Here is a 25,000-nt window from a genome sequence, read left to right as displayed (position 1 = left end):
ATGCAGAGCCCCTGGCTCTCTATCCAGAGCCCCTGCCTCTCTATCCAGAAGCCCCTGCCTCTCTATCCAGAGCCCCTGCCTCTCTATCCAGAAGCCCCTGCCTCTCTATCCAGAAGCCCCTGCCTCTCTATCCAGAAGTCCCTGCCTCTCTATCCAGAAGCCCCTGCCTCTCTATCCAGAAGCTCCTGCCTCTCTATCCAGAAGCCCCTGCCTCTCTATCCAGAAGCTCCTGCCTCTCTATCCAGAAGCTTCTGCCTCTCTATCCAGAAGCCCCTGCCTCTCTATCCAGAATCCCCTGCCTCTCTATCCAGAGCCCCTGCGTCTCTATCCAGAAGCCCCTGCTTCTCTATCCAGAATCTCCTGCCTCTCTATCCAGAGCCCCTGCCTCTCCATCCAGAAGCCTCTGCCTCTATCCAGAAGCCCCTGCGTCTCTATCCAGAAGCCCCTGCTTCTCTATCCAGAAGCCCCTGCCTCTCTATCCAGAAGCCCCTGCCTCTCTATCCAGAGCCCCTGCCTCTCTATCCAGAAGCCCCTGCCTCTCTATCCAGAAGCCCCTGCCTCTCTATCCAGAAGTCCCTGCCTCTCTATCCAGAAGCCCCTGCCTCTCTATCCAGAAGCTCCTGCCTCTCTATCCAGAAGCCCCTGCCTCTCTATCCAGAAGCTCCTGCCTCTCTATCCAGAAGCTTCTGCCTCTCTATCCAGAAGCCCCTGCCTCTCTATCCAGAATCCCCTGCCTCTCTATCCAGAGCCCCTGCGTCTCTATCCAGAAGCCCCTGCTTCTCTATCCAGAATCTCCTGCCTCTCTATCCAGAGCCCCTGCCTCTCCATCCAGAAGCCTCTGCCTCTATCCAGAAGCCCCTGCGTCTCTATCCAGAAGCCCCTGCTTCTCTATCCAGAAGCCCCTGCCTCTCTATCCAGAAGCCCCTGCCTCTCTATCCAGATCCCCTCCCTCTCTATGCAGAGCCCCTGCCTCTCTATCCAGATCCCCTGCCTCTCTATGCAGAGCCCCTGCCTCTCTATCCAGAGCCCCTGCCTCTCTATCCAGAAGCCCCTGCCTCTCTATCCAGAAGCCCCTGCCTCTCTATCCAGAGCCCCTGCCTCTCTATCCAGAAGCCCCCGCCTCTTCATCCAGAAGCCCCTGCCTCTCTATCCAGAAGCCCCTGCCTCTCTATCCCTCCCTGCCTCTCTATCCCTCCCTGTGGTAGATGGGAGGAAATTATCTATCATGGTCGGTGGCGAAAAAGAGTCAGTTCCAAACACCTGCAGGCTGGGGTAAAGGTAGGCGAGATAACCACACATGATGTTGGAGGGTAGGATATCACACAGACACACACACACACACACACACACACACACACACACACACACACACACACACACACACACACACACACACTCGCTACACCCTGCCATCAATCCTATCTTGATATGACATGTGTAAATGCCCATATTACATACATGTCAATAATAACCATATCCGAATATCTTGGCCATATTATATTCCATTTAGAATTACCCGAGGACCAGATCCCACATAGGGAATCCAAGGACCTTTCTGAAGAGCGAAGCTGCGCTGCTTCCAGTAGCAGGGAATTGTAGACGCCTTTAGAGTGAGACGTAAATTAAGGAATGCAAGGACCTTCCTGAAGCGCGAAGCTGCGCTGCTTCCAGTAGCAGGGAAATGTATACGCCATTGGAGTGAGACGTAAATTAATGAAATTTGCCCCCCAAAAAGGGACAAATTGCACTAACTCTAATGTAATTCCCTTGAGAACTCTTTGGCATTCATTTCTAAGGGCTTTCCGAAGGTCATAGGTCAATAGTAACTACACCTGACCTCTCTAATTACCTTTGCTTCGTCCATTGTTGATGAAGTTCATCTCATAATTACTCTTCTTCAACCTGCCTCATGAGACGACTCAGATGTGAAGGGAGACATATTGTGTCTTGCCTCACCCTGTGTCTTGCCTTACCCTGTGTTTTGTCTCACCCTGTGTCTTGTCTCAATCTGTGTCTTGCCTCACCCTGTGTCTTGCCTCACCCTGTGTCTTGCCTCACCTTGTGTCTTGCCTCACCCTGTGTCTTGCCTCAATCTGTGTCTTGCCTCACCCTGTGTCTAGCCTCAATATGTGTCTTGCCTCGCCCTGTGTCTAACCGCACCCTGTGTCTTGCCTCACCCTGTGTCTTGCCTCACCCTGTGTCTAGCCTCGCCCTGTGTCTTGCTTCATTATGTGTCTTGCCTCGCCCTGTGTCTTGCCTCACCCTGTGTCTTGCCTCACCCTGTGTCTTGCCTCACCCTGTGTCTAGCCTCAATCTGTGTCTTGCCTCACCCTGTGTCTAACCGCACCCTGTGTCTTGCCTCACCCTGTGTCTTGCCTCACCCTGTGTCTAGCCTCAGTCTGTGTCTTGCATCATTATGAGTCTTGCATCACCCTGCATCTTGCCTCATCTTTGGTCTTGCACCACCCTGCGTCTTGCATCACCCTCTCTCTTGTCTCCTCACAAGTCTTGCCTTATACAAGGTTTTTTGGCTCTGCCTCAGCTTGCTTCAACCTAGGAGGGTGTCTTGCCTCGCTTTGCGTCTTGCCTCAAACTTTCTCTTGCTTCACTCTATGGCTTTCCTAAATGTGAATTTCATCTTACCCAGGGATCCCCTGCGTCTTGTCCCTCATTGGTTCTCCCTGTCCCTTGCCTCACTTCGTGTCTCGCCTCATTCACGGTCTTGCCTCACACCCTGGGGTCTAGCCTCAACCTCAAGGTTAGCGAGACGTGACACAGAAACCCCAATGTCTATGTCTTCGACCCACTCAGTATGTGATGTCGTGTGGGGTTAAATTTTCCTACTGCATTTCCTGGAAATTTCTGTAAAATCTATTAAAAAAAATGATGTAATTTAAGGAAAGACGTAACTATAGAGAAATTTAACGTAAAATGATTATGGTTTCCTTACGCTAGTAATGATAGATGAATTGCGAAGGTCGAAAAGAAGAAATATAAGGGAAAAATTTTTTTTTTGCAATGTGGCATGCAACGTGTTGCCAACTAATGCTCACTCTTCAACAACATCTTATTTTATCATCATATATCTTTATCTCTGTCTTAAAATACATATCACATCATTAAAAAGAATATTTTTTCTTGCATTTAAAATATCAGAAGTTGCCAGAATATCAGTAAAATGGACGGAAAAATAGGGAATAAAAAAGAATAATGAGTCACTGTGTTGGGGCTGGTGGCGAACAGCTGACCGAGTTATTGTTTACAATTCAAGTTCCAGGAAGTCACCGCTTGAGGTCAGCACCTTCCGGGAGGCGTCGCCATTTCCAGCTTACCCTCGAGGTTTTTGTCCAATTTTGTGGTCAAACAGACTGTTTTGTGACGGCTATGGACTTCAGGCCGCGTTTCCCGGTAAGAAGAATTATTGTATTTTAATTTCCAATGAGATTAATTTGTTTATATGGAGGCAGACATGTTGAATTCATCAGGAAAATATAGGCCTATCTGGTACATCCTGTCCTTATCGTATTTCTTCGTTAATTAAGGTCTAAACTGGTGATAATTACTCTATAAACGACCATTAAAGGTCGACTGAACCAGTAGGAAGTTTTTATCAACGTTCCGGACAGGGCAGTTCCTCAGGGAGACCCGCCCCGGCCGTTTAAAGTTATCAATCACTCGTGTTGGAGGTGGATGGTCAAGTCACGTGTCCACAACACAACTTCGTCAATGAATTTAAATGGCCGACGCTTGGAGAATGAACCAACGTACGCCAGAGGTTTAAATAGCCACAGTCAATGAGTTTAAATGTCCAGGGCGGGTAGAGAATGAATTAACGTACGCGAGAGGTTTAAATAGCCAGTCAATGAATTTAAATGTCTCCAGGGTGGGTAGAGAATGAATTAACGTACGCAGGATGTTTAAATAGCCACAGTCAATGAGTTTAAATGTCCAGGGCGGGTAGAGAATGAATTAACGTAGGCAAGAGATTTAAATAGCCACAGTCAATGGATTTAAATGTCTCCAGAGCGCTTAGAGAATGAATGAACACAAGCGACGTGTGTAAACAAACATGACCAGTGAGTTTAAAGGTCCAGTGAATTAATTAAATGGACGAATTTTACAACTACGGTTATGAATGGATTTAAATGGTTTTGTACTCAGGGATTAAATGTCTTCGACCCGCCGAGTATTTTTTAAAAATGGCCGCTGCGTGTTAGTGTTAAATGCCTAGTGATTTAAAAATGGCTGCTACGTGTTAGTGTTAAATGCCCGGTGATTTAAAAATGGCCGCTGTATGTTAGTGTTATATGCCCGGCGATTTAAAAATGGCCGCTGCTTGTTAGTATTATATGCCCGGCGATTTAAAAATGGCCGCTGCTTGTGTGTTAAATGCCCGGTGATTTAAAAATGGCTGCTACGTCTGGAGTAAATGTTTGTTTTGAGTGAATTTAAATGGCCCGGAGGGTAGTATTAACGACGCGCCGCGTTTAAAGGGCTGTAGGGTGGCGAGATCCATTGATATTAACGTAAACCGTGTTTAATGGGCCGTACAAAGGCAAGATTAATCATTTCAGTTTTAATTCTGGTTTAACGAGTTTTAAGGCGGGGAGATTAGCTGTTTTATATACCAGCTGGGTTTAATTCGCTGTCAGATGGAGATATTTATTTCTCAAACACAAGCCGGGTTTAATGCCCTGGTTTTCACACAAGCATGGTTTAATGGGTCGTAAAGAGGCGAAAGTAGTTGATCTAAACAAAAACCGGGTTTAATGGGTTGTAAGGAAGTGAGGTTAGGGTTTTTTTTTAACAAAAGACTGTTTTAACGGGTTTAAAGGTAACGAAATTAGCTTATTTTGACACAAGCCTGGTTTAACGGGCTATAGTGGAGGTTCGATTGATTGTTTGGGATACAAGTCTGGTTTAACGGGCTATTATATACCTCGATTGATTGTTTTAGATGCAATCCGGGTTTAACAGGCTGTTTTATGCCTCGATTGGTTGTTTTAGGCACAAGCCGGGTTTAACGGGCTATTTTGTGCCTCGTTTGGTTGTTTTAGGCTCAAGCCTGGTTTAATGGGCTATTTTGTGCCTCGTTTGGTTGTTTTAGGCTCAAGCCTGGTTTAATGGGCTATTTTGTGCCTCGTTTGGTTGTTTTTGACATCAGCCGGGTTTAACGAGCAATAATGGGATTTGACTGGTTGTTTTTGACTCAAGCCTGGTTTAACAGGCACGAAAGTAGTTAGGTTAACTGCTTAAACACAAATTCATTGTAATGGGGTTAACATTAACGAGATTTGCTGGTTTGGACGAGAAAAGATGATTAAACAGGGTTAACTGGTTTGTGGCGAAGGGAATGTAGATAAGATTAAACCCGGGTTTAACGAGCAACGGTTTCACCAAGATGACCCAGTTGTTTTAGACTCAAGTTGGGTTGAATGACCATCAGGTTAATTAGTTAATTTCGTTTCCATACAGGTGGGTTTAAAGGGATGGAGAGCTGCTTGACTGATTGCTAAAACCACAAGGTAGGTTTAACAGATTGTCTACCAGCGAGAGTAGTGGTTTTAGAGAAAAGCTCGGTTTAACGGGGTGTAGGGCAGCTAGACTAGACGAAAACTGGGTTTAATGGGGTGCGAGACAGCGAAATTAGTTATTATAACAAAAGCTGGGTTTAACGGGGTGTGGGGTCGTGAGATTAGTGATCTTAAACAATAGCTGGGTTTAACGGGGTGTGGAGCACCAACATGAACTGGTTTAGACAACAGTCGTAGTTAAACCTGCTGTAGGTGTTCGAGATGAGCTGACTTGGGCAAAATCCGAATTTATTTAAGTTTTTTGGTCGGGTGAGAGAGAGAGAGAGAGAGAGAGAGAGAGAGAGAGAGAGAGAGAGAGAGAGAGAGAGAGAGAGAGAGAGAGAGAGAGAGAGAGAGAGAGTTTCTCTTAACATGAGCTGAGTTTAAAGGGCTTTAAGTTGACCACAAGATGCGACAGTATTGAATATTTCCAACGTACAGAATTTAAACGCCTATGACGTTTGCGTATAGCACTTGCGCATTATTTTTAAAGGTTCCTGACTTTTGCGTACAGCATTTGTGCATTATTTTTAAAGGCTTCTGGCTTTTGCGTATAGCACCTGTGAATTATTTTCAAAGGCTCCTGACTTTTGCGTATAGCACCTGTGCATTATTTTTAAAGGCTCCTGACTTTTGCGAATAGCACTGGTGCATTATTTTAAGGGCTCTATGAATGAAATCCTTCTTGACTATTATTTAACGAACACTGATTAATAAACTCGAGATGAAGGAAGAGTTTCCTGTGTTCGCTGTGGACACAATGGATCGGAGTTTTGCAAGGTTGGGGTGCTGAAATCGCTCTCTCTCTCTCTCTCTCTCTCTCTCTCTCTCTCTCTCTCTCTCTCTCTCTCTACATAATACCCCTTTGCTCAGAGGGGAAGAATCATCCTGGGCTTGCTTAGGGGGAGAGGAGTGAGTTGACAGAGACCCGACTTCCCCTTCACCCCTCCATTCATCTTCCTGGTCAAGTGTTCCTCCTCCTTCATCTCCCTGGTCAAGTGTTCCTCCTCCTTCATCTCCCTGGTCAAGTGTTCCCCCTCCTTCATCTCCCTGGTCAAGTGTTCAACCTCCTTCATCTCCCTGGTCAAGTGTTCCCCCTCCTTCATCTCCCTGGTCAAGTGTTCCTCCTCCTTCATCTCCCTGGTCAAGTGTTCAACCTCCTTCATCTCCCTGGTCAAGTGTTTTTCCCTCCTTCATCTCCCTGGTCAAGTGTTCCCCCTCCTTCATCTCCCTAGTCAAGTGTTCCCCCTCCTTCATCTCCCTGGTCAAGTGTTCCCACCTCCTTCATCTCCCTGGTCAAGTGTTCCTCCTCCTTCATCTCCCTGGTCAAGTGTTCCTCCTCCTTCATCTCCCTGGTCAAGTGTTCACCCCCTCCTTCATCTCCCTGGTCAAGTGTTCCACCTCCTTCATCTCCCTGGTCAAGTGTTCCCCCCTCATTCATCTCCCTAGTCAAGTGTTCCCCCTCCTTCATCTCCCTGGTCAAGTGTTCCCACCTCCTTCATCTCCCTGGTCAAGTGTTCCTCCTCCTTCATCTCCCTGGTCAAGTGTTCCCCTCTCCTTCATCTCCCTGGTCAAGTGTTCCCCCTCCTTCATCTCCCTGGTCAAGTGTTCCCCTCTCCTTCATCTCCCTGGTCAAGTGTTCACCCCCTCCTTCATCTCCCTGGTCAAGTATCCCCCCTACTTCATCCCCCTAGTCAAGTGTGGGACACAGATCACACAAGTTTCTAACATTGTTTCTGTGGACATTGTCCACTTTAACACCATAATAAGGATGATTCCGCTTGTTAATCACCTATCCCTCTCCACTGATTAGAGAGATAATCTAAGGATTAGAGTTAATGGTGTCATTATTATCTCTAAGTCTCTGGGAATTATTTAAATCCATCCTATGTCTTCTTTTTTTTTCTACAATTTTGATGAATTTGATAAATGTATTTTGATATCATTTGTGTGTGTGTGAATGTATATGAAGACTGGGAATGTATATGAGACCTGTGGTGATTTGTTTATATATATATATATATATATATATATATATATATATATATATATATATATATATATATATATATATATATAGACGGAGAGAGACATAGCTGTTTGGATGAGGCTTGCTTCATGCAGAGAGAGAGAGAGAGAGAGAGAGAGAGAGAGAGAGAGAGAGAGAGAGAGAGAGTGAAAATACGGGAAGACCAATTTACCATGGCACAGGTTTAGCCGAGTGATTTATGTGTTTATATCCCCCGGTTCTCTTGCTGTTTTTTCGGCGTTGCTAACGAGTGTGGATTTGATATTATGACAGTTTTATATATATATATATATATATATATATATATATATATATATATATATATATATATATATATATGTATATGTATATTATTTATTTATTTATTTTGCTTTGTCGCTGTCTCCCGCGTTAGCGAGGTAGCGCAAGGAAACAGTCGAAAGAATGGCCCAACCCGCCCACATACACATGTATATACATACACGTCCACACACGCAAATATACATACCTATACATCTCAATGTACACATATATATACACACACAGACATATACATTTATACACATGTACATAATTCATATATATATATATATATATATATATATATATATATATATATATATATATATATATATATATATATATTCTTGTTAGTGATGACAGTTGAGATGGACCAATTCATCAGTTTCATTCCTGGATTAATTATATTCTGTGATAATTCTGATAATTCTCGTCGGGTCAGATCATTTCGCTGAAATAAGCCAAATTTATTCACAGATTAATTTCCGATTTTGGTTGGAACACAGTGTGACGAGGTTGGCCCAACGTAATGTACTGTGGCTGAATAATTATGTTGCGAGGGTCATGGAATTATGACACTGACACGTAATTGTAGTAATTATAACGAAAGATTCTGGTAAAAAAAAAGGCTTTTGAGTACCATTTATCACTTATGAATTATCTTCCTCCACTGTAAATAAAAATCTCATTCATCTTCATCCACTGTAAATAAAAATCTCATTCATCTTCATCCACTGTAAATAGAAACCTCATTCATCTTCATCCACTGTAAATAGAAACCTTATTTATCTTCATCCACTGTAGATGAAAATCATTTATCTTCATCCACTGTAAATAGAAAACTTATTTATCTTCATCCACTGTAAATAAAAACCATTTATCTTCATCCACTGTAAATAAAAACCATTTATCTTCATCCACTGTGAATAGAAACCTTATTTATCTTCATCCACTGTAAATAGAAACCTTATTTATCTTCATCCACTGTAAATAGAAACCTTATCTATCTTCATCCACTGTAAATAAAAACCTCATTTATCTTCATCCACTGTAGATAAAAACCTCAGTTATCTTCGTCCACTGTAAATGAAAACCCCAGTTATCTTCATCCACTGTAGATAAATACTTCATTACGTTTTCATTGATGTAATTTAAGATTTACGAAAGCAGATATATAGATCTGGTTGCCTTATCAGTACACAGATAAGCCATATGATAAGGAATTTATTTTTTATAAGATAGTATTAAAGGGCGCCAACTGCCCACTGAACTGCTACAGTGGGGATCGAACCCAAGATGAATAATTGGATGTGGGAATCATTTAACGTTTTTACATTTCGCCCAAGTTGGGTGGTCATTGCAGGGTTATACACGGGCGATGAATGTTTGTGAATAACTGAGTTATGAATAAATCGTTGCATTTTTTTTAATGGTTGCTTAGCGTCATTTGGAGTGGACTGTGTTTGGAGTGGACTGTGTTTGAAGTGGACTGTGTTTGGAGTGGACTTGGTTCGGAGTGGAATGGGTTTGGAGTGGACTGTGTTTGGACTGGACTGTGTTTGAAGTGGAGTGGGTTTGGCGTGGACTGTGTTTGAAGTGGAGTGGGTTTGGAGTGGACTGTGTTTGGCGTGGACTGTGTTTGAAGTGGACTGTGTTTGGCGTGGACTGTGTTTGAAGTGGACTGTGTTTGAAGTGGACTGTGTTTGGAGTGGACTGTGTTTGTTTGACGTATATAAATTCATTTTTTAAATGTCTGGGTCGTATTTCTGTGTATGTTTTATGTCCTTGTTGGTCATTTATTTATGTATTTGTTTGACAAGAAAGATGATCCTTTTCGTTTTGCAAGTGTATCTGTTCATCATTTAACTGTCCACACACACACACACACACACACACACACACACATACACACACACACACACACACACAGCAGTAATCCACAAGATAAGATAAGATATCAGATTTGGACCCGGAAGACGCATAGATACCTTTACTGAAGTCAAGACTGAGGTACCAGGGTTGCATAATGTCAGAGTATACCGCGAGTATACCACGAGTATACCACGAGTATACCACGAGTATACCACGAGTATACATCGAGTATACCACGAGTATACCACAAGTATACCACGAGTATACGAAGAGGCTGATGACTTTAACACAGAGTCTTACTTAAATTTTTGCTCCCTTTTTACTAAAGACAGTACTAACCTGCCCTAAGATATATATATATATATATATATATATATATATATATATATATATATATATATATATATATATATATATGTGTGTGTGTGTGTGTGTGTGTGTGTGTGTGTGTGTGTGTGTGTGTGTGTGTGTGTGTGTGTGTCTGTGTGTCTGTGTGTGTATGTATGTATATGTGTGTGTGTGTGTGTGTGTGTGTGTGTGTGTGTGTGTGTGTGTGTGTATGTCCATGTACATTATGCACGTTATTAGGTGAGCGCGTTGCCAAACGACCTAATGTATGCAAATTTGTAATTACCAGCTGGTGCAATACAGTGGCTCAGCACTCGTGGGTTCCCCCCTCTTGGCTCGTTTGCCTTCCATGAAAAGCATTTTTTAAATATATATATATATATATATATATATATATATATATATATATATATATATATATATATATATATATATATATATATATATATATATATCCCCAGGGATATATATATATATATATATATATATATATATATATATATATATATATATATATATATATATATATATATATATATATATATCTGTTTTGCATATTCGCCAGGTAATTTAATCCCTTCATCTGCTTCTATAACACCATAAAAGCAGTATATATTTTTCACATTTTACAAACAAGGAATTGGCAAAAAAATATATATATATCATGCTGGTTGTTCTGTCTTTGCACATGATGAGTTCTGCTCTCCGTTGATGTCCTCAAAGTGGATTCGAAAAGTTAGAAGTTTATGAATGAATCACCCCTTACTCTTCTCTCTTCTCTGGTGTGCAAGGTTATGGTCCCATTTCTCTCGCAGTAACTATGTGTGTGTGTGTATGTGTGTGTGTGTGTGTGTGTGTTTGTGCCTAGTTACACGTGTGTGTGTGAGCCTTTGTAAGTGCCTACTTATATGTAAAGTGCGGGGAGGGAATGATATTCTCGTAGTGCCTAAACCCCTGTACTTAAGTTTTGCTAAGCATCGTGCTTAGTCCTTCTCTGTGTGGCACTTAAGTCACTTGCTCAGCTAAGCATAAAAATAAGCAGAAATCTAAGAATTTTTAATGCATACGGCCCCTGGCAGGTCTCGCCAGCTCTGCTGAAGGAGAGGGGCCTAGGGGATTCTGTCCAGACGAGACTGGACACATGTGTCCAGCTCACTGAGGGGCCTGGGGGATTCTGTCCAGACGAGACTGGACACATGTGTCCAGTTCCCTGAGGTTCCAGTGGACCCAGAGATTTGTAGGCCCACCTGAACCAACGCGAAGAATTGCTTCCCTCCCAAGGACTAATGTGTGTGTGTGTGTGTGAGTGCATTCTGTATCTATGTATCTATCTATCTCCCTGTCTATCTACGTATCAGTCGCTCTACCTATCTGTTATCTACCTACCTACCTATCTATATCAGTTTATCAATGTACCTTTACCTATCTACCCGTCTATTAGTCTGCCTATCAATTTATCAGCCTATCTATCTATCATCTACCTACCTACCTGACTATAACTATCTACCTCTACCTATCTACCTATCTACCTGTATATGATTATATTCTCTTTCTCTCCTGACAGTGACCTCCATGAATCAAATCTGTACGCCGGGTAGGCGCCCCCTCCCCGCCGGCTCTGGAACGCTGGAAAGGTAATGAAAAACATTGACATGAGCAGCTAATTCTATTTGCATTAATTTCGGCCAAATTTGCCTTCTGCGTCAAATACGTAGGGAGAGAGAGAGAGAGAGAGAGAGAGAGAGAGAGAGAGAGAGAGAGAGGGGGGGTAATAAACCCCCCCCCTCTCCTCCCAAGGACGCTAGAGGTGTATTATGAAACAATCCTAATAGTGAACTATGAATACGTCCCGGTGAAATGAACACTTCAACTCCAGTCTTCCAAATTCTCGGCCGCGTCGATAGCCTGAGGCGAAATGAGGTGGTCGAGAGGAAGGAGTAGGTGGGGGGAGGAGAGACAGACCTCCCCCAAGACTACAGATGCTCACTGAACGTGCGATATACCTTGAGCAGCCAGGAACTAATTGGCGAAGTTCGCTCAGGAGCGGAGTTTCGAGCCAATGAGTTGAAGACAAGGGAAATTTCTGCTCGAAGACCATTTTGACATTGGCATCACATGGCTTCGTGAGACTGTATATCGTGTATTGTATATACTTGGTTAATACAGCAGCGCCTGTGGTCCTGTATCTACATTACAGTTTACTATTGTATTTCAAAGGGGTAATTCATAGCGCGCTATCAAGAACTCTATCTGGACACAGTTTGGGAGAGAAATGGTGGTTTTGAAAGACTTAAGGAGACCATTACATTAAGATCTTGTACATTATGTACATTATGTACATTATGTACATTATGTACAGTGATGATCTAGGCCCGGGAAGTCAGGAGTCTTGATAACGAAGAAAATGGGATGTACGCTAGGGTTAGAGGATAGGGTCACCAATGGAAATTCAGAGACCACTTCGAGTAGACATTGAGACGATAGATACAATGGGGGGTTTAGGAAGGGGGGGAGGGTGGTTGTGTCTTGAATGGGGAGAAGGTTCTTGTAGGGGGGGGGAATTGATTTAGGGGGGGGGAGAAGGCCTGTTGTAGATGGAGAAGAAGGATCGTTTAAGTGAAGTTCACTGTACTTGGAGAATTCTTAGGAGAAAAAAAGGAAAAAGGAATGTAATTTGATCAAAAAAAATATAAAAGCAAAACAGATGGGTTTATTCCATGTTGTGTGTGTGTGTGTGTGTGTGTGTGTGTGTGTGTGAGAGAGAGAGAGAGAGAGAGAGAGAGAGAGAGAGAGAGAGAGAGAGAGAGAGAGAGAGAGAGAGAAAATACCTGACCCTCGAACACATATTATCTTCCTCCTCGGGGATGTTTTCAACCGAAATGCCAATGCAAAAGAATCTTTTTAAACTAGGCAAAAGAAAATGTAAGACGAGTCATTCACATTTAGAGATCCATTTTTTTTCCCCTGGTATATTTACTTCGAATGTTCTCTTATTTGCATCCCCCCCCCCCACCTCCCTCCTGGAACACAGACACACACACACACTACACACACACACACACACACACACACACACACACACACACACACGCACAAACATACTGTTTACCATTTCCATCAATGATTCACTGCAATGTTGGCTAATTTCACGAACATATTTGTCTGTTCTTTGTCTAAGAGTTGGATTCTGTTGCCCATTGATCGGCTGCGCTGCCATATTTCTCTCTTTTTTTTTTGTCTTCACCAGCGAGGCAGCTGGTGGGCTAAATTAATGCCTCCAAGCTCCTGATTAGAGCATATATAGAGGGCCCCCGTGGCTCTGTATAGAGATCTCATTCCACGAGTCTCCCAAACCAGATGGGTTTAAGGTCATCTTTGTTTGGTCAACATATCTCTCTGTGTGTGGCTCTCTCTCATCTTTCTCTCTCTCTCTCTCTCTCTCTCTCTCTCTCTCTCTCTCTCTCTCTCTCTCTCTCTCTCTCTCTCTCTCTCTCTCTCTCTCTCTTCCTAGGAACTTCCTCTCTCTCTCTCTCTCTCTCTCTCTCTCTCTCTCTCTCTCTCTCTCTCTCTCTCTCTCTCTCTCTCTCTCTCTCTCTCTCTCTCTCTCTCTTCCTAGGAACTTCCTCTCTCTCTCTCTCTCTCTCTCTCTCTCTCTCTCTCTCTCTCTCTCTCTCTCTCTCTCTCTCTCTCTCTCTCTCTCTCTCTCGTCTTTAGATCACTTCTTTCCCATTCACCCTGCTTGCCTGCCTCTCTCTCCACCCTACTGCCTGCCTCTCCACCCTACTGCCTGCCTCTCCACCCTGGTTGCCTCCTGCCTCTCCACCCTGCTGCCTCCTGCCTCTCCACCCTGCTGCCTCCTGCCTCTCCACCCTGCTCCCTCCTCCTCACCCTTATACCTCCTCCCCACCTTGCTCCCTCCTCACCCTTGCTTTCTCCTCACCCTTTCTCCTCACCCTGCCTCACTCACCTCCCCTCAATTCCCATTCCCTGCACCCTTCCCAACGCCGTTATAAAAGATCCCCCCCTTCCCCTCAGTGTCCCATTACCCATCACTTGTCACACACTGCATCCCAGCGCCAACCTATTCCGCAATACAGCTGTTGTGTCTTTACCCCTTCCTCTCCCCAAGATTAAAACTCACCCCTCCCCCTCTCCCCTCTCTCCTTTTCCCCCTTCCACCATTACTTGCATGGGGGGGGGGGGGCCCCCGCGCAGACAAGGTCGACGGAGGGGTGTCTGTCCACCCGATTTTCCATCTTACGTTTCTCTTGAGAGGAAAAAAAGGAGAAACTCGTCCATTTCCCATTGACGTCCCACGTGTCTTCCATAGAGTCGAAGATGTGGTTATATTCTTCAAGGTTTTGGTTTGAAACAAGAACATTTTCTTTGTTCAAGAACATTTTTCTTTGTTCAAGAACATTTTCTTTGTTCAAGAACATTTTTCTTTGTTTTTCTCTTGTTTCGTCTGCCCCCCCCCCCCTCCCCCAGTGGCGAGTTAGGGTGTGTGTGTGAGAGATGATGGAAGAACATGTTCTATTTTTGTGAGTCATGTTCTTCATCGTCCAGATATTTCTTCCTGTTATGAGACACACACACACACGTACACACACACACACACACACACACACACACACGCACACACACACACACACACACACACACACACACACACACACACACACATCTCAGCGTAGATGTAAGGACCACAATCATCTATTACGAGACCTCATTATATTTGATCCACTTATCTACCAGCACAATGATAATCCACTTTACCTTATTACTGATATACCTTTGGAGAATAAGGGGGAAGGAAGGGGGGAGAATAAGGGGGAGGAAGGGGGAGAATAAAGGGGAGGGGGAAGGGGAGTGGGGAGGGGTTTTTATCCAGACGAAATTGCCTTGCGGTAATTCCCTCTTGGTCGTTATGATAGAACCATCGTTGGCTGTCGAGGTTCCTATGGTCTCTCCCTTGTGGTCTTATGTTCACAAAGGTAACATATCTTGGTCTCTTGTTGGTTCGCTGGGCCACACCTGGTCTCTTGTTGGTTCGCTGGGCCACATCTGGTCTCTTGTTGGTTCCCTGGTCCACACCTGGTCTCTTGTTGGTACGCTGGGCCACACCTGGTCTCTTGTTGGTTCGCTGGGCCACATCTGGTCTCTTGTTGGTTCGCTGGGCCACATCTGGTCTCTTGTTGGTTCCCTGGTCCACACCTGGTCTCTTGTTGGTTCGCTGGGCCACACCTGGTCTCTTGTTGGTACGCTGGTCCACACCTGGTCTCTTGTTGGTACGCTGGTCCACACCTGGTCTCTTGTTGGTTCGCTGGTCCACACCTGGTCTCTTGTTGGTTCGCTGGTCCACACCTGGTCTCTTGTTGGTTCGCTGGTCCATGTGTTGTGCCTCGTACCAACTAACATCTACTTCCGCTGTATCTACTACCTGCCCTAGAGACATGATACAGGCTACAGTGTAGTACAGGGTGAGGGAGGAGGCAGGATACAGGCTACAGTGTACAGTATATATATATATATATATATATATATATATATATATATATATATATATATATATATATATATATATATATGCACCAATAGCCCAAGAAATGGCTGTTCATATATGTGTTTCGCATCTCTGCCTCATCCACGAATACTACCAGCTTATATAATCATATATAAGGGGGATGGGGGTCATGTTATAGTTGTAGATAGTAAAGTTGTAAGATTAATTACTATTGACTTGATTAGCCCTCTGATAGTGACGATATTCCCTCTCTCTTTACTAATGGACTTGACGAATATTCTGTCGTGATATTCATATCTTTTATCCAAGTCTTCGACCACGCTTGCATGGCGACACAAGCCATGGCTGAATCTTCTCAAGTCCGCACCTCCCCCCGGGTCGAATCCCACTTATAAATGGGGTCGAAGGAGGAGATAAAGGAAAATGAATATTGGAAGAATCTTACGAATCTTCCGCGCTCATAAATATTAGATGTGATGATTCTAAGATTTACGAGTTCATGTTGGCGAAGGAAGGAAGGAAGGAAGGGAGTCGCGTGCCGGGGTTTTATTGATTCATCTCTGTGAAGTGGAACATCGGCCCAGGAGCCCTTACCCTGAAAGAGGCCATCCCTGAACTTCAGGTCTCCCCCTAAGGACAGGTCAGGCACTTCAGGTCTCCCCCTGAGGACAGGTCAGGCACCCTTGCCCTGAGAGAGACCATCCCTGAACTTCAGGTCCCCCCCCCCAGAAACCTGTAACCCACCAACCTAAAGGGTCGAACTTTCATCCCTCACGGGCACCAAGGCCCGGTACCGTCTTGTGTATACGATACGTATCTATTATGGTTTCTATCTATTATGGGGAAAACATCCAGGACTCAGTGGATGGGTGGAAGGGTGGGTGAAGCGTTCCACCACGAGTTTCCACGCGGTGGGTAGGTGGATGGATGGGTGGGTGAAGCGTTCCACCACGAGTTTCCACGCGGTGGGTAGGTGGATGGATGGGTGGGTGAAGCGTTCCACCACGAGTTTTCCACGCGGTGGATGGATGGATAGATGGGTGAGTGAAGCGTTCCACTACGAGTTTCCACGCCAGCGAGAATGGTCGCTGGTTGAAACCTTCTCCAGCGTCCTCCAAAAGTAGGCTCTCCATGGCTAATGTTATCATTCATCACTACCTTCTCTTGTCTGAGTCTTGCTGGAGATAAAAAGGGACCCTTAGCATACTAATTATGGAAGGTATCCGTGGCATCTCTTAATTTAATTTTAGTTGAGGATAATGAGAGTTCAGAGGGACGCAAAGATGAGGGATTCGACCATAGAATGATGAGATGATGAGGAGTTGTCACACTCAACAGTGAGGCGGTGGTTTTGTGTGTTTATATATATATATATATATATATATATATATATATATATATATATATATATATATATATATATATATATATATATATATATATATTTTTGTGTGTTTATATATATATATATATTTATATTTATATATATATATATATATATATATATATATATATATATATATATATATATATATATATATATATATATATATTCCTATGAGTCCACGGGGAAAATGAAACACGAAAAGTTCCTAAGTGCTTTGGACAATCACATGTTTACCAAATGGCGTCCTAGCCTCGTCTCTTCGATGTATATCAACTGACTGTTATATTTCTCTCTTGTGTCTCCCCTGATGGTGTGATTATTACACGAAAGTGCACTTGGCAACTTTTCGTGTTTCATTTTCCCCGTGGACTCATAGGGATATACTTGATCACGCGCAAAATTGTGATTCTTTCCAATATATATATATATATATATATATATATATATATATATATATATATATATATATATAGAGAGAGAGAGAGAGAGAGAGAGAGAGAGAGAGAGAGAGAGAGTCACACGCGTATCTATTCCATAAAATTCTCAGATTTGTGCCTTTATTTTTTTTTCGTATAGTGCAAATGGCTATGACAACGTCCTTCATTCATTCAATTATTTATTTTTCATTTTTTTCTTTATTTTTTGACGCAAACAGAAGCGTGTATTCTGCATCCACGTTGCCCTGGAGAAATATTTTTGATTGCATCGATATTCTTCCTTTTGAAATGGTTTACTGCTGCCATACACAGTGTTCATCCATGTTCTTGACGCTCAAGGGTCGTACCGTCGTGCTCAAGGGTCGTACCGTCGTGCTCAAGGGTCGAACCGTCGTGCTCAAGGGTCGCACCGTCGTGCTCAAGGGTCGTACCGTCGTGCTAAGGGTCTTGTCGTACCGTCTAGTTCAAGGGTCGTACTGTCGTGCTCAAGGGTCATGTCGCACCGTCGTGTTCATGGGTCGTACCGACGTGCTCAAGGGTCGTACCGTCGTGTGCTCAAGGGTCGTGTCGTACCGTCGTGTTCAAGGGTCTTACCGTCGTGCTCAAGGGTCGTACCGTCGAGCTCAAGGGTCGTGTCGTACCGTCGTGCTTAAGGGTCGTACCGTCGTGCTCAATGGTCGTACCGCCTCGTTCCAAGTCTTGAAGACAACAAATTTGAAATGAGGCGCTGGTTTGACGAACTAGCAGTCAGAAACCTTGCTATATATATATATATATATATATATATATATATATATATATATATATATATATATATATATATATATACACGACTTGTATTTCAAACTTCAAAGACGAATTGGGCAAGTACGTGGTTATCATAGTCTGTGGTTATTGAAGAAGGGAATTGTTTGCGTTTTCTTGTCTGTTTTAACAGCCAACTTTGGCAAGGAGGTTGGGGGTCTGGTTGGGGTCTGGTTGGGGTCTGGTTGGGGGTCTGGTTGGGGGTCTGGTTGGGGTCTGTTCCTCCTCTTTACCCCTTCCACCCAGTCAGGCCTTAAGCCCCGTAAACAACTGCTGATGGACGACAGCTGTGCATTGGAGATCTACACTGCTGTTCCATCAGCTGTGTGGAGGCATTTGTTTTGGGTCGCTTACTGTAGTAAAACGTTCGGTCGAGCATTTTCACAGGTTTTTTTACGACCGGACTCTTACACAATGGATTGGACGAGGTCGTTTGTTGATCTGTACCTTATCTGTACACAGTTTGTTTATCTGTACCTTATCTGTACACAGTTTGTTTATCTGTACCTTATCTGTACACAGTTTGTTTATCTGTACCTTATCTGTACAGGGGGCCTTCCATCTCTACTGTTTAGGGGGCTATCTACTTTGATATCTAAAAAAGATACTATTTCTTTTCCTGGACAGCTAAGTAAGTCCTTATCTTTGCCTCCACAGCTCAATAAGTCCATATCTTTCCCTCCACAGCTAAATAACTCCTCATCTTTTCGTATTTTGACCTCCGTTTAACATCACACAGAAAATGACAATTAAGGTAGAGTTTAATACCCCAGGACTATAGAAAGAGAGTCTTGGTGTTTCCCAAGATCTCTTTCCAAAGGTTCCCACAGCCCAAGGTTGCGCTAATTGCAGTAGCAGGGTAATGTTGTTCTCATAGTGATACAGTCTCGCTAAAGTGGACTTTTCACTTATAGAAGGTGTCCAGCAATACCTATATATATATATATATATATATATATATATATATATATATGCCGACTGACTTATATATCTTGCATCTCCCCCGATGATGTGATTATTACACGAAAGTGCACTTGGGAACTTATGTTTCATTTCCCCGTTGACTCATAGGAATATATGTATATATATATATATATATATATATATATATATATATATATATATATATATATATATATATATATATATTTATTTTTTTTTTTTTATTATACTTTGTCGCTGTCTCCCGCTTTTGCGAGGTAGCGCAAGGAAACAGACGAAAGAAATGGCCCAACCCCCCCCCCATACACATGCATATACATACGTCCACACACGCAAATGTACATACCTACACAGTTTTCCATGGTTTACCCCAGACGCTTCACATGCCCTGCTTCAATCCACTGACAGCACGTCAACCCCGGTATACCACATCGCTCCAATTCACTCTATTCCTTGCCCTCCTTTCACCCTCCTGCATGTTCAGGCCCCGATCACACAAAATCTTTTTCACTCCATCTTTCCACCTCCAATTTGGTCTCCCTCTTCTCCTTGTTCCCTCCACCTCCGACACATATATCCTCTTGGTCAATCTTTCCTCACTCATCCTCTCCATGTGCCCAAACCACTTCAAAACACCCTCTTCTGCTCTCTCAACCACGCTCTTTTTATTTCCACACATCTCTCTTACCCTTACGTTACTCACTCGATCAAACCACCTCACACCACACATTGTCCTCAAACATCTCATTTCCAGCACATCCATCCTCCTGCGCACAACTCTATCCATAGCCCACGCCTCGCAACCATACAACATTGTTGGAACCACTATTCCTTCAAACATACCCATTTTTGCTTTCCGAGATAATGTTCTCGACTTCCACACATTCTTCAAGGCCCCCAGGATTTTCGCCCCCTCCCCCACCCTATGATCCACTTCCGCTTCCATGGTTCCATCCGCTGCCAGATCCACTCCCAGATATCTAAAACACTTCACTTCCCCCAGTTTTTCTCCATTCAAACTCACCTCCCAATTGACTTGACCCTCAACCCTACTGTATATATATATATATATATATATATATATATATATATATATATATATATATATATATATATATATATATATAAACATTTGATAAAGTAATTCCAACTAGGTAATGAATTATATTTGAGGCAATGGCTTTAGATATCTATTCCCGTCATCCAAGTCTTAATAGTTTTTTTTAAATTAAAAATTTAAAAACGCCCTTTTTTTTAAATTAAAAATTTAAAAACGCCCTTTTTTTTAAATTAAAAATTTAAAAACGCCCTTTTTTTTAAATTAAAAATTTAAAAACGCCCTTTTTTTTAAATTAAAAATTTAAAAACGCCCTTTTTTTTAAATTAAAAATTTAAAAACGCCCTTTTTTTTAAATTAAAAATTTAAAAACGCCCTTTTTTTTAAATTAAAAATTTAAAAACGCCCTTTTTTTTAAATTAAAAATTTAAAAACGCCCTTTTTTTTAAATTAAAAATTTAAAAACGCCCTTTTTTTTAAATTAAAAATTTAAAAACGCCCTTTTTTTTAAATTAAAAATTTAAAAACGCCCTTTTTTTTAAATTAAAAATTTAAAAACGCCCTTTTTTTTAAATTAAAAATTTAAAAACGCCCTTTTTTTTAAATTAAAAATTTAAAAACGCCCTTTTTTTTAAATTAAAAATTTAAAAACGCCCTTTTTTTTAAATTAAAAATTTAAAAACGCCCTTTTTTTTAAATTAAAAATTTAAAAACGCCCTTTTTTTTAAATTAAAAATTTAAAAACGCCCTTTTTTTTAAATTAAAAATTTAAAAACGCCCTTTTTTTTAAATTAAAAATTTAAAAACGCCCTTTTTTTTAAATTAAAAATTTAAAAACGCCCTTTTTTTTAAATTAAAAATTTAAAAACGCCCTTTTTTTTAAATTAAAAATTTAAAAACGCCCTTTTTTTTAAATTAAAAATTTAAAAACGCCCTTTTTTTTAAATTAAAAATTTAAAAACGCCCTTTTTTTTAAATTAAAAATTTAAAAACGCCCTTTTTTTTAAATTAAAAATTTAAAAACGCCCTTTTTTTTAAATTAAAAATTTAAAAACGCCCTTTTTTTTAAATTAAAAATTTAAAAACGCCCTTTTTTTTAAATTAAAAATTTAAAAACGCCCTTTTTTTTAAATTAAAAATTTAAAAACGCCCTTTTTTTTAAATTAAAAATTTAAAAACGCCCTTTTTTTTAAATTAAAAATTTAAAAACGCCCTTTTTTTTAAATTAAAAATTTAAAAACGCCCTTTTTTTTAAATTAAAAATTTAAAAACGCCCTTTTTTTTAAATTAAAAATTTAAAAACGCCCTTTTTTTTAAATTAAAAATTTAAAAACGCCCTTTTTTTTAAATTAAAAATTTAAAAACGCCCTTTTTTTTAAATTAAAAATTTAAAAACGCCCTTTTTTTTAAATTAAAAATTTAAAAACGCCCTTTTTTTTAAATTAAAAATTTAAAAACGCCCTTTTTTTTAAATTAAAAATTTAAAAACGCCCTTTTTTTTAAATTAAAAATTTAAAAACGCCCTTTTTTTTAAATTAAAAATTTAAAAACGCCCTTTTTTTTAAATTAAAAATTTAAAAACGCCCTTTTTTTTAAATTAAAAATTTAAAAACGCCCTTTTTTTTAAATTAAAAATTTAAAAACGCCCTTTTTTTTAAATTAAAAATTTAAAAACGCCCTTTTTTTTAAATTAAAAATTTAAAAACGCCCTTTTTTTTAAATTAAAAATTTAAAAACGCCCTTTTTTTTAAATTAAAAATTTAAAAACGCCCTTTTTTTTAAATTAAAAATTTAAAAACGCCCTTTTTTTTAAATTAAAAATTTAAAAACGCCCTTTTTTTTAAATTAAAAATTTAAAAACGCCCTTTTTTTTAAATTAAAAATTTAAAAACGCCCTTTTTTTTAAATTAAAAATTTAAAAACGCCCTTTTTTTTAAATTAAAAATTTAAAAACGCCCTTTTTTTTAAATTAAAAATTTAAAAACGCCCTTTTTTTAAAATTAAAGATTTAAAAACGCCATTTTTCAAAATTGAAAATTTAAAAACGCCCTTTTTTTTAAATTAAAAATTTAAAAACGTCATTTTTTGATTTTAGTAATTTATAAATTATTTGAAAATTAATCTTGATACTTGTCCTTGCTTATCTATAGAGATATTATTATTAACTCATGGCCTCAAACTCCAAACCTCAAAGAAAAAAAAATGGCTTCTCCAAATAACACGAGACAATTTAAAGAGTTAATAACAATGCAAATTAATCTTAAAATTCCTAATGAATTCCTGGGGGAAAAAAAGAGCTAAACGTGTCCCCCCTCCCCCTCTCCTCCCCTTTTTGGGTAAGAGGATATGAATGGATATGTATAATACATACGAGAATATGTATAATACATACAAGAATATGTAGATTTGTGATTTCGAGATGAATAAACCATGGCTTCGTGGGTAGTAGGTAGAGGTGAGGGGGTGATGGGGAATTTATCGCCTTCATTTCCACCCCTTCACCCCCACCCTCCCCAACACACACACACACACACACACACACACACACACACACACACACACACACACACACACACACACACACACATACACACACACATACACACACACACACAAGCCAGGCCTGTCTGTGTGAGGGGGGGAAGGGGATGGGGGCGTCCATTGCCCAGGTTAATTGTGGTAGAGATGCGTGTCTGAGAGAGAGAGAGAGAGAGAGAGAGAGAGAGAGAGAGAGAGAGAGAGAGAGAGAGAGAGAGAGGAAGGGGGAAGGGGAGCAAGACAAACACGCCCCCCGTGGCCACACACCACCACATACAGACACGCCCCCCCTGGCCACACACTACCACATACAGACACGCCCCCCGTGGCCACACACTACCACATACAGACACCACGCCCCCCGTGGCCACACACTACCACATACAGACACCACGCCCCCCGTGGCCACACACTACCACATACAGACACCACGCCCCCCGTGGCCACACCACCACATACAGACACCACGCCCCCCGTGGCCACACACCACCACATACAGACACGCCCCCCGTGGCCACACACCACCACATACAGACACCACGCCCCCCGTGGCCACACCACCACATACAGACACCACGCCCCCCGTGGCCACACCACCACATACAGACACGCCCCCCGTGGCCACACACCACCACATACAGACACCACGCCCCCCGTGGCCACACACCACCACATACAGACACCACGCCCCCCGTGGCCACACACCACCACATACAGACACGCCCCCCGTGGCCACACACCACCACATACAGACACCACGCCCCCCGTGGCCACACATTACCACATACAGACACCACGCCCCCCGTGGCCACACCACCACAAGGCAGACGTCAAGATAAGGTGTGTCAGTGAGACGTGAGGTGGCCGAGGGTGGCAGACCAGGAATATAAGCCATCAATATCTGGTTACTGTGGTGAGGGGGCCAACCTAGCCTCTCTCTCTCTCTCTCTCTCTCTCTCTCTCTCTCTCTCTCTCTCTCTCTCTCTCTCTCTCTCTCTCTCTCTCTCTCTCTATCTATCTATCTATCTATCTATCTCTCTCTCTCTCAAACAGTGCCTCTTCCCACAAACGCCTGAAACCACCCTATCTCTCTCTCTCTCTCTCTCTCTCTCTCTCTCTCTCTCTCTCTCTCTCTCTCTCTCTCTCTCTCTCTCTCTCTCTCACCCCACCCTAACCCACCCCAACCTACCCTAACCCACCCCAACCCACCCCAACCCAACCCGACCCACACACACACACACACTCACACACACACACACACACACACACACACACTCACACACACACACACACACACACACACACTCACACACACACACACACACACACACACACACACACTCACACACACACACACACAGCCTCAAGAAGAAAAGATAAAAGGTGTGAAGCCAATCCCATTGGATGTAAAACTTGAGCCAAAAAAGAAGAAAATCTAGGTTTGAAATTCCTTTCAAAGATGTCAACACTCCCCACCAGAGTGGGATCAACACGTAAGGAACCCACATCTACCTGTGTGTGTGTGTGTGTGTGTGTGTGTGTGTCTCCGTTGTTTGCCTACTGCAAAGTTAATTATTCAAATTCGATTTACGTCGCTTGTTAACTTCACAAAGGAGGAGGGGGTGTCGGTACCTGTAATTATCATGGTGTGTAGCGATGCATTTTCTGCTTAAACTTGGATCTGGCTGGGTTCGAATCTTAGTTAGCGGCAGTCGGCCCACAGTGAACCCAACTGTTCATCATAACTGACTTTGCCATGAGAAGGAAATGAGGTGATGGAGAGGACAATTTAAGGATAATGTAACACACACACACACACACACACACACACACACACACACACACACACACACACACACACACATACACACAGACCGGAAGATGGGGCCCCAACACACCACCACACGAGGTCCCCACACTAGGTGATGGGCCCCCCACACCACACCAGGTCCCCACAGTAGGTGATGGGTCCCCCAAACCACACCAGGTCCCCACACTAGGTGATGGTCCACACACCACACCAGGTCCCCACACTAGGTGATGGTTACCACACCACACCAGGTCCCCACACTAGGTGATGTCCCCCACACCACACCAGGTCCCCACACTAGGTGATGGTCCACACACCACACCAGGTCCCCACACTAGGTGATGGTCCACACACCACACCAGGTCCCCACTCTAGGTGATGGTCCCCCTGCACACCAGGT

The 25,000-nt window shown here is 42.1% G+C and overlaps 2 protein-coding genes across 5 annotated transcripts in view; one reads left to right on the top strand and one right to left on the bottom strand.

The window, feature by feature from the left end:
- The window catches only part of LOC139747985 (neuropeptide SIFamide receptor-like), a 140,286-nt gene that overhangs the window by 26,883 nt on the left and 88,403 nt on the right, over window positions 1–25,000 (bottom strand). The window lies entirely within an intron of this gene.
- Window positions 3,275–25,000, top strand: part of LOC139747986 (equilibrative nucleoside transporter 1-like) — a 177,951-nt gene continuing 156,225 nt past the window's right edge. For 3 of the 4 annotated variants that reach the window (XM_071660513.1, XM_071660512.1, XM_071660511.1), the window contains exon 1: window positions 3,275–3,408. The gene's annotated coding sequence lies outside the window, so the exon portion shown is untranslated. The remainder of the gene's footprint in view (window positions 3,409–25,000) is intronic. The other variant, XM_071660508.1, reaches the window with a different exon arrangement.

Source organism: Panulirus ornatus, chromosome 71 (assembly GCF_036320965.1).
Source record: "Panulirus ornatus isolate Po-2019 chromosome 71, ASM3632096v1, whole genome shotgun sequence".
Taxonomy (NCBI): domain Eukaryota; kingdom Metazoa; phylum Arthropoda; class Malacostraca; order Decapoda; family Palinuridae; genus Panulirus; species Panulirus ornatus.
The sequence above is the reverse complement of the archived record's forward strand: the minus strand, read 5'-3'. Positions and strand labels throughout refer to the sequence as shown.